Source organism: Rhipicephalus microplus, chromosome 5, assembly GCF_043290135.1.
Source record: "Rhipicephalus microplus isolate Deutch F79 chromosome 5, USDA_Rmic, whole genome shotgun sequence".
Lineage (NCBI taxonomy): Eukaryota > Metazoa > Arthropoda > Arachnida > Ixodida > Ixodidae > Rhipicephalus > Rhipicephalus microplus.
This window is the reverse complement of record NC_134704.1, coordinates 213,939,748-213,949,592: the sequence shown is the minus strand read 5'-3', so window position 1 is coordinate 213,949,592 and position 9,845 is coordinate 213,939,748. Positions and strand designations below refer to the sequence as shown.

General features: G+C 45.3%; 1 non-coding gene across 1 annotated transcript; it reads left to right on the top strand.

Annotated features, from left to right (window-relative positions):
• Window positions 1-4,050: 4,050 nt before the first annotated feature.
• On the top strand, window positions 4,051-4,123 carry TRNAR-CCU (transfer RNA arginine (anticodon CCU)). Its single transcript has one exon. It is a non-coding gene; the product is annotated as a tRNA-Arg (tRNA).
• The last annotated feature ends 5,722 nt before the right edge of the window (window positions 4,124-9,845 follow it).

Sequence of the window (9,845 nt, the reverse complement as noted above, 5' to 3'; positions counted from 1 at the left end):
GGAGAAGTGTTACAGGGCCCCTTTAAGGCACAGTAGGACAATGTGTAGAGCATCACTATTGACTGATTTATTTGCAGAAGTACATGTACATATGCTTCCGAGTGTGCGTGCAAAAATCATATATCAATCATGGTCAGATATTTCATGCTTAATAACCTTTTTCTTAGGCTTGTTCAGTACTACAGAAGTATTACTAATGCACATGTCATCTTTTTTGCTGCTACAAAATGCTTCCATCAATTTTCTGGCTGTTTAGTCTGTGATAAACTGCGTGCCAGAAAAGTGTGGTTCACAAGAGCTTGAACGGCAATGCCTGACGTGCTTAGGGAAATGTGGGCCCTCTTCAGTTTGCTCAACATTTCAAGCATGCATCATGTTCTGCTCTTTAAACATAGATTGTTTGTCCTATCTAGCAGCAGCCGCATGCAAGAAGAATCGTACATTCTTGAAATTGAACTTGCGCATGAATTTGCACTCGGGAGTTTTTCCGTGTACCATTATCAATTACAACCATCAGCAGTTTAAGTGTTGCACAAAGTCACAATTGCCCTTTCCATCAGTATCTAAAACCGACCATCTTTGAATTTGATGGTTGTGGGTTTGAATTCAAACAACAGAATGGGGATTTTCGGCCCACTTTAATTTCATTGCACTACAGTGAAAAAACCACAAACAATCTCCCCTATGCTTTTTGTGGCTTTGCCTGTATGTGGTTTGCAGTTGGCAACAATTTGTCCAGGTCTCAATGCAATGAAAATGCTGTGGGGAATCATGCCATGTGAGTGAGGAACACACACTAGTATTTGCATGAAGAGTTTCAGTAATTTATTAGGTTGTAGCTCCCAGCATGGAGTTTGCTTGAGAAATGTTTGATTCTGCTCTTTTTGTTTCAGCATGGAAATGCACACTTTGTTGTAATACTGTCACGCAGAATGGTGATTGGTTCATTAGCTGTTGCTAACAGCATGAATTTTCACTGGCGTTCGCGGTATTTTTTCAAGGGGGCAAAAGACAGAGGGACAGTGGCGGTCAGATTGTATCTAGAAGTGTCAAATAGAGCTAGCAACAGTTTGCAGTGGGCCTGTCAACACCAGCTTTAGATTTAAGGCATGCCTACAGAGTTTGCTTTTGGCCACCATATTGCTTGACTGTTAAGTATCTGTAAAGTATACTGTCAGACCTGAAGCTGTTCGAAAGAGCAGAAAAGAAGTACGAAGAACGTAAGCTTCTTTTCCTTTCAAAAGACACTTTTCAGCACGAGGAAATGTAAGGGTCATTTCTGGCATGCTGCAAATCTTTATTATGCCTGACTTTAAAATGCCAAGTAAACCATTCCCAATCATCTACATTTATACATAATTGAAGCCATTGATGATAAGTGTGCATCTGATTCCTGGACTATAATTCTGTTTTCTAAAAACACTGGTGAACATATAAACCTTCTTCAAGAAAGATTTCAGGGATTAATCATGAAAGCCTATTTCTAACAAGTAAGCATGATGGAGAATGAAGCTTAAGATGAAAGAAAAGCTGTATCTGTGTGTTCTAATGAAAAAAAAAAAAAAAAAACTTGGCAATGCTTGCCACACAAGCTTTCAAGCAGTGAGACTTGGCAACTCTGATGACTAAGCTGGTTGCTTCTAGGCCTCACCAGGGTGATGCTTCTAGGTTGCTTCGAGGCTGCTGTTGCTAAGCTTTAGAAACTAGATTGTTTTTATGTCGTTTCTCGGCACACAGGTTCGAGTGATGGGCATGTCGATTGGCGCAGGCTTTTCATTGCTTTGGTGATCCTCTCGCCTTTCCCGTTTCCTCTCGTCTCTAGCTCACTGCCTCGCACCATTTGTTGTCTCCTTCATTTTCAGTGGAGGGGCATACCCATTTAAGATGACGATACTGTTTTGAAACAAATTTATTTGATGGATTACGAGAAATATGCTTGAGTGTACCTAGAAGTCAACTTCCCCAATGCAGTGGCCACTTGAACATAGGCGTACCAGCCGGGGGGTGGGGGTGGGGGCAAGGGGGGCACGAGTCTTCCCAACTTTCGACAATGGTCACTCTTGGCTGCACGCTGTGGAAACCAACAAGTAGGGCGTAGTTTTCCATCACAACAGTAATCATTCAAACATGTTCTTACGGGAGAATGAAATTGTCACGAGGCTATGTTACAACAGTGAATTTTTGCCAACATTGCCGATGATTTTCCTTGTAGGTTCCTTGCACACACACACACACACACACACACACACACACACGTGTGTGTGTGTGTGTGTAAGGAAATAAGTGAATACCTAAGGGCTCGGATCCTGCCCACTGCAAGATGGCAAGTTATCTTTTCACCCACTTTTCTTCATATCTACAACTTGGTCTAATATCTTCCCCTATACTTTCCTTATCATTATTGTCTGTTAGATCTCATATATATATATATATATATATATATAATATATCCCGACTGACCAGTGAGGTAGGTTTGCCCCCACTCTGCCGAAAGAGTTGGTACGCCACTGCACTCGAAGCTGTTTGATTAAGCACCCTGACCTAGCGCGAAGGTCCAATGAAAAACACGATGGCTATAGCAATCGTAGTAATTTTCCTGGGCTTGCGCCAGTCAGTGTACTAGTGTACTACACATCTGAAGCTTCTAATGGCTATAGGCACCCGGCAATGCAGTTTACGAGATCGGATGGTAGTGCCAGGACACACAGCTCAGCGAGTAGGTGCAGCAAAACTGAGTTCCAATGCGTATCCTAACGAGTAGACGCAGCAAAACTGGACTTGCACGTGCATATTATTTTATATTTTAGTTGTGAGCAGAGGTCACGGCTGATTATGTAAGCGCCCAGGAAGCATTCTTTGAAAACGCGCCAAAAAGGGCATTGACACTTCAGCGTCTCAATGTGTTCAGCCAACGCCTCCTCTCGTTGGTTCAGCAAAAGTTTCATTTTCTTGGTATCCCTGGCGGTCGGTATCAACAATGCTGAGGCGGCCCAAATACTTCGTCGCGCCCTCGGATCCCCTGTTGGGTTCCTATAAAACTAATTAAAACTAAACGTCCCTGGTCAACATTTTTGGTGTTCATAAAGAAAAAAAAAAGGGGGGAATGCAGGCAGTCGTACTTTTTGTAAAATATTGTGACAGTGATTAGGCTGCCTCAATTACGCCTGTTAATTAAGGCGGCTTTAAATTTATTCTTCGTGCGGGGCGGGTATGCGACTACCTGTCGTTGTATGGTTGCGTGGAAATCTAAACAAGTGCCTCATGGAGGAAGGAAAAAAAAAAACTTTCCTCCGTGCAAGTGCTTTGAAGTTCAACAGCTTTTTGCGAAATTGAAGTGAGGTAATCAGTAGCACGACGTTGTAAAGCTCTAATATTATGTAATAAACAATTGGCTGGCGTTGGTTTTTATAGATAAAATCCAATGGCGAGATCATTTTTTTCTACCTTGAGAGTGCTGACCAGAACATATTAGGCAGTTTATGTATATTAGAATTGTGATCGAAGCAGCTGTTACAGTGACTCTGAGTGCATGCTTGAGTGGCTTCGTAGAGTGAGTATTTTTGTGCACACGAAAGACAACTTACTTGTTGCATTTTTACCGATGAACTAAATCTTTGTAAACTTTTGTGACCCAAACTAGCTCTTCGTTCTGTACAGAGAACGTTTACATGCAAACATATGTTACGAACGAACGTTCGTTCTAGAGCTACAGGTGTTAAAATGTGGCGCAGATGCACCGTATCACATTTTCTGCGCTAGTATTGCTTGATAGCAGAATGTAGTCGTAAATACAGGCCGGCATATGGGTCTTCGATCGAATGAACCCACGCAGCACAGCAGTCAAGTCAAAATGCCGGTGATGCTCGTACTTAGGATTGCTAGAACGGAAATGGCTCAAACTATTTTCACCGCGTCGTCTTGCCCAATGCTTGCGAAGCGTGAAAGATGATCTGAGCACGGGCGCAGCATTCCACACCACACAGTATAAATGATGCAGAATGCGACTCGTCTAAGGAACAAGTATTGTTATTCGCCCCACGATTACAACGAGCCCCTGTGGCCTAATGGATAAGGCATCGGTCTCCTAAACCGGGGATTGCGGGTTCGAGTCCCGCCAGGGGTAGTCTTTTTTCATTTTTTTTTTCCGGTTGTTTTTTTTTTTTGTCAGCCAACGCCAATTCTCTCTTTCCACGATAGCGATGCTGGGCGCGTGGGAACCGGTCCAGAAATAATAGAGGCCGGGGGAGCTGCCAACGGGGTCGCCCGGCGCAAACGACGTTAGCTGCCCTCGGCGTCTACGAGGAGCGGAGGGGGAACACCCTGGGAACAAAGAACACCTATGCTGGGAATAACTACTGCTGAGAATAACTGGCAGAACAACCGGTAGAACTTTGGTGGAAGTGGAACATGAAACAAGCCGGTGGGGTACACAGCTTGTGTATATTACTCTATGGCTTCATCAACGGGCGGACTGCTCAGCAAAATGAATGATGAACTCGAAACAACGTGCCTAGACTGAACGAAACGTTAAAAGGTACAGCGCTTAATTGTAACATTTTGTTCCGCTGGTTGTACCAACTGACCCGCCAACAATCTGTGCTGTAAATCATAAACGCTGTGCGCAGCGAACAGGTCCGTATGCATGCGTTTGGTGATGTGAGAAAGTGTGCCAATGTGGCCTCGCGTCTCTCCGCCCTAAATTTTCACTCCCATTTTTCTCCTTCCTACGATGTATTATTTGCAGAGGCAAGCGTATTTTCTAGCCGCAAACCAATATAAAACGCGTGCTGCTGTAGAAAAGCTCTGCCGTGACAAAGACAAGTCCTCCTGTTTTTTTTTCTTATTTTTAGTAGTTCTTTTTTTTACAGCGAAACTTTCACTATAGTGCATGATTGTGCATAGACTGAGAGCGTAGACGGCAAACAACTGGAAAATAATTCACGAAATAACTGAATAAAAGTAAGCCCAGGGTTTGACGACCCGTCCGGTCGGGAGAAGGCATTGTAAAGGAAGACGAAACGCCGACCACACTGACACTTTAAAACAAGAACGGGACGTTTTGGTTCCCATGGGTGCCTCATTCACAATGAAGCTCAAAAGCGGGAAGTATGTTTCAGTAGGTCCCACAGGCATCGCGCATACACGTGAGGCAAGTTTCCATTGTTGCGGTTTAAGATGTGCACTGCCGTCTAGTATTATCAATGATTTAAGATAGCCCCGCCGCGGTGGTCTGGTGTCTAAGGTACTCGGCTGCTGAACCGCAGGTCGCGGGATTGAATCCCGGCTCCGGCGGCTGGATTTTCGATGGAGGCGAAAATGCTGTAGCCTTCTGTGCTCAATTTTGGGCGCGCGTTAACGAACCCCATGTGGTCGAGATTTCCAGAGCTCTACGCTACAGTGTCTCCAATAATTATATGGTGGTTTTGGGACGTCAAACCCGGCATAATAATCAAAGCAATCAATCTGTCAAGATAAAGACGCGTTGATGAATTTTTGCTCTTTTTAATAGATGCTGGCGTGCGTAGTCCCAATTGTATACGTGACTGGTCGTCTCTGCGTGTTCTGACAGTGCATTTTTTTTTTTTTGACGTCGTAGTAATGGTGTTTCACTCTCTGCTCGAAATTTCCTGTTTCGCCCACGTAAACGTGATCGCATCCGGCACAAAGATTGCTGTATACCACTCCAGGATACTATTTTTTTCGGCAATTTTTCGTTTACTTTCACCAGAGTCATTTAGCTTGTGTGTTGGGGCGTAGACGATTTGCACGTTCTAGCCATGGGCCAAAGATTTGCTCATTCCGGGCACATATATGGTAGCGCTGTATTGGTACTCGCTGCTGCTGATGGTGATATATGGCAGTTTTTAGGCGCAAGGTCCATTTGATAGCTAAAGAGCGCAGCTACACGAGACTGGTAATCATGGGGGTGTCGTGAAATGAGTGCAACTAGAATAAATGGCAGTGTTTGTGGTAATGTCTGCCGCAGCCATGACCACTGCACAGAAGCCGTGCTATGGTTCACTACTAAATGCATGCATGGGCGTCGGCAAAGGGGTGCAAAAAAAGCAGTTGCCCCCCCCCCCCCCCAAGTGGCACCAGCCTTCCCACCTTCCACTCTCGCTCACTCCCCCGAAGATCATTATTTATTCTCCTGCGGACATCAGTGACCAGAGACTTTCCAGAATGGTCCTTTCAATCACGATGTCAAAAAAAAAAAAAAGAACAGTTGAAGAACCTTTCTACTGTTCTTTCTTCTGTGAGAAGCCCCGCCGCGGTGGTCTAGTGGCTAAGGTACTCGGCTGCTGACCCACAGGTCGCGGGATCGAATCCCGGCTGCGGCGGCTGCATTTTCGATGGAGGCGGAAATGTTGTAGGCCCGTGTGCTCAGATTTGGGTGCACGTTAAAGAACCCCAGGTGGTCTGAATTTCCGGAGCCCTCCACTACGGCTTCTGTCATAATCACATAGTGGTTTTGGGACGTTAAACCCCACAAATCAATCATCAATCAATTCTTCTGTGAGAACACGAGTAACCAGCCACCAACAAATCCAAACTGAAGCCATCCTCCTGTGAAAAACCTTTTCCCCTGCAGATTCTGCCCCTGGCATTCTTCCCATTGGAACCCGAAATTTTCTCTTCAGACGACCATCTCTGACCTTGCATGAGCTACGCCTGGGTTCGTTGGTAGTGACATGGTGCTTTCTGCGCTTTCCCGCTTCAGATATTTACACCTGGGTGAGGTAAAGCCCCTCCATCGCGTCTGCTGCCGCTTTTTTTTAAAGTAGTGCCAATCATTGTTCCGCGACTGCCGCCTGTTCCACAGTTTTTGAGAGGAAGTTATTGAGCCACCTACTTCTGCTTTTACCATCCGCTTTTTCCTTTCATCTTGTTTCTGCCCAGGCGAGAAAGTGAAAATTTTCTTCTTCGTACCACAAGTATGGCCCTTCCAACCACCATACCCCAAGTTTTGCCTTGAGTTTCATCCTAAGCTCGCGAGGAATGCCACCTTGCTACAGCGCACCAGGCTGCCCGACGGGGTCGACAGCCGAGCGGTGGGACAGCTTGAATGCCAGGCGAGGTGGGCGGGTCAGGTGGTGTGAGCTTTCTTTACTTCACCCTATTCTGATGGGGTGCATAGCATATGAGGTGGGTCCACGAACCGGAAAAGCAGCAGAAATGTCGAGGTGGCACCTCGGCTTGGCACTTGTTCGCTGGATTTCGTGCCGACCGTTTGTGTCCCCGCGATCTCTGACGACAGCGCAACTCTGGCCGACCGGCTTAAGTGCCAACCATTGGCACGCGTATGCTCGCGCCTACGCGTCAAAAGCGTCAAATGCGCCTCTCGGCGTCGGCTTCGGAGGGGCATACGCGAGCAGGCGTGAGGGATCAAGCCGGGCTTGATATTTCGCCTCGCGTACGCTACATCACCACGCGTACAGCGCCGCCAACCAACCAGAGGCCGCGGGCCAACCAACCAGAGGCCGCGATGACTGCGAATGCTGTGCCTAATGGCCGCCGCTTCGAAGGCGCAGCCGAGTGCTGAAAGCAAGCATGAAAACTACTCCAAACGTTCCTGAATGACCGCTTCGTAATCTAGAACGACAACGAAACGACGAACGACTGCGAGTGCTACCAGCGTCACGCGGTTTCGTGCTGAGTTCGAGCGACGCCGACAAATCCAGCGAATGCCGGCCGGATATATGCTAGCGCCGGTCCCATGTGCGATCGTCGGCCGAGCGAAAGGAGCATGTCGGTGTTCTTGTGCTTTGATCTGTGACTTTCTGTGCTAAAAACGAGTGTAAACAGACTAACAGACTTCGGAGGTATGAAGGTTTTAGCGCGAGCCCTCGCCTACCGCGGAGGCAATTCAGATCGGTGTCATCTGCATCCATCGCAGGCCTCTACCATCTAGTTCGTATGAACCAGCACATGCGAGGCACATCGGCTGAAAAAACTCTACGGTAGTTTCCGTCGCAACATAGACACCATATACGACGCCCGAAATATCGCGTAGTTTATACGGAGGAGTTTTTCTCTGCACTGTGTTTGTTTTCAACATCGGTATTCATCATCGCTGAAAACGAACCTCGCACTAGCCAACACATTTCCGTGATGTGAAAACGTACGAACTTATATAAGTGTATTTGCGAATTGCATGACGCGGAAACATTCGTTGGCTTCGGTGCAAATCGTTTTCGTCTGTTGCCAAGCTAATAACAAGCGTGCACTGGTTGGTAGCAGTGAGATGTGACTTCGTGTCGGGTACCAGCGACGCTGACACATTGAGCTGTCAGCGGTCTCATTTCCATTCACGTACAAGACAGAAACTCGAGCGTGCGTTGCTGTGGTGATCGAAAAAGAAAGTTGCATGATTAAGTGCTGCTGGTATTGCCTGCTATTTCACTTCTCGCTTCTTCTGCTTCTCTGCCATGCTCAGTAGCACATACGTTGTTTGGAGTCATTCTAACACACACATTCTTAATTTATAGTTCATTCTGATACTTATAGCTATAGGCATACAATGGCGCTTGTCCGTCGTTTTACAGTTTACTATAACATAAAGCCCGTTCTGTTTACAGCTGGACAGATAACTGAAAACCTTGTGAGAAGCACCTGATTTGAAATCAGCTGCACGATGACACGATTGTTGGAAGAGAAGATTACCACATGTATGCACAGAATGAATGAAGGTGCACTAGTATGGTACTGCACTTTGTATAGAAGAAATGCAAAAAGTACCTCATGTGACTTATGAGACCTTTAAGAGCTGTGCATGTAATTATCTGTTCCTCTAGACTGTAATGAGCTGAAGATATTCGATGGTTCCAAACATTGAATATTTGTATGTGTTTCCAAGCAGTCCTTCATTTCTGTTCCGTTCTTTAGTATATGCATTAACTTGGATTATATATACGCATGCACTTAAGCATATTCAGTTTAGTTCTGTTGGAAAACTTGCCAAAACTTCTGTACGGTGCTCTGGTGCAATCCTTTGATCGGCATCTGTCCCATCAAAAATTTTTGGCACGCTTTATTGAATGATAGGGTATTTTGACAATTGATGACATGTGAAAGCCACAGTGCTTGGCTGTAATCTCAAAACCAATGTCTGTCTCATCAAGAAGTGTCAGATGCATTTTGTAGATGTTAAAGGATATTTAAACTACCTGCAAAGTGCTGAAGTCTTCAACACAGCACTGATCCGCAATCACCACCCAGCTTAGAAGTCATTTGTAGAGCTCTCTAACACGTTTAAATAAAGTTATCAAACACTGGATTGATCTACCTGGTTTGATTACTAATACCAGTGTGTCTAACTTTTTGGAGGCACTTGTATTATAATAATGTCCTATTTCTTTCATTTATTACTGGGGTGCACTCAAGGGTAGTGATATTTGTTTACCTTGGCACACTTAATGTGATATTACTGTTTAAATCCTTTCATTTTGTATATATGTACGCCACTTTTGCAGTAGCCTCACAGTGAGCAGCCGTATTTGAAAATAAATAAATATACCATCTGAAAGTGCTCCACGCTGTGCTCAGTTCCAATCTGGTCACTAATATTTGTTGCATCACGATGTGTCAGGTGTGTTTCATTGCATTGGAGAACATTTTGGCTGCCTTCCATGAAGGGTTCAGTTCCAGTATTATGACCGATATCTGTGACTTCATGAAGAGTTGGGCGTCATTTGTCGTTTTAGAGAATACTTTGACTAAAGACAACGTCCAGAAGTCTTCCATACAGGGTTCAGTTCCAATATTGTGACCGATATCTGTGACTTCATAAACAGTTGGGTGTCGCTTGTCGTTTTAGAGAATACTTTGACTGAAGACAACGTCCA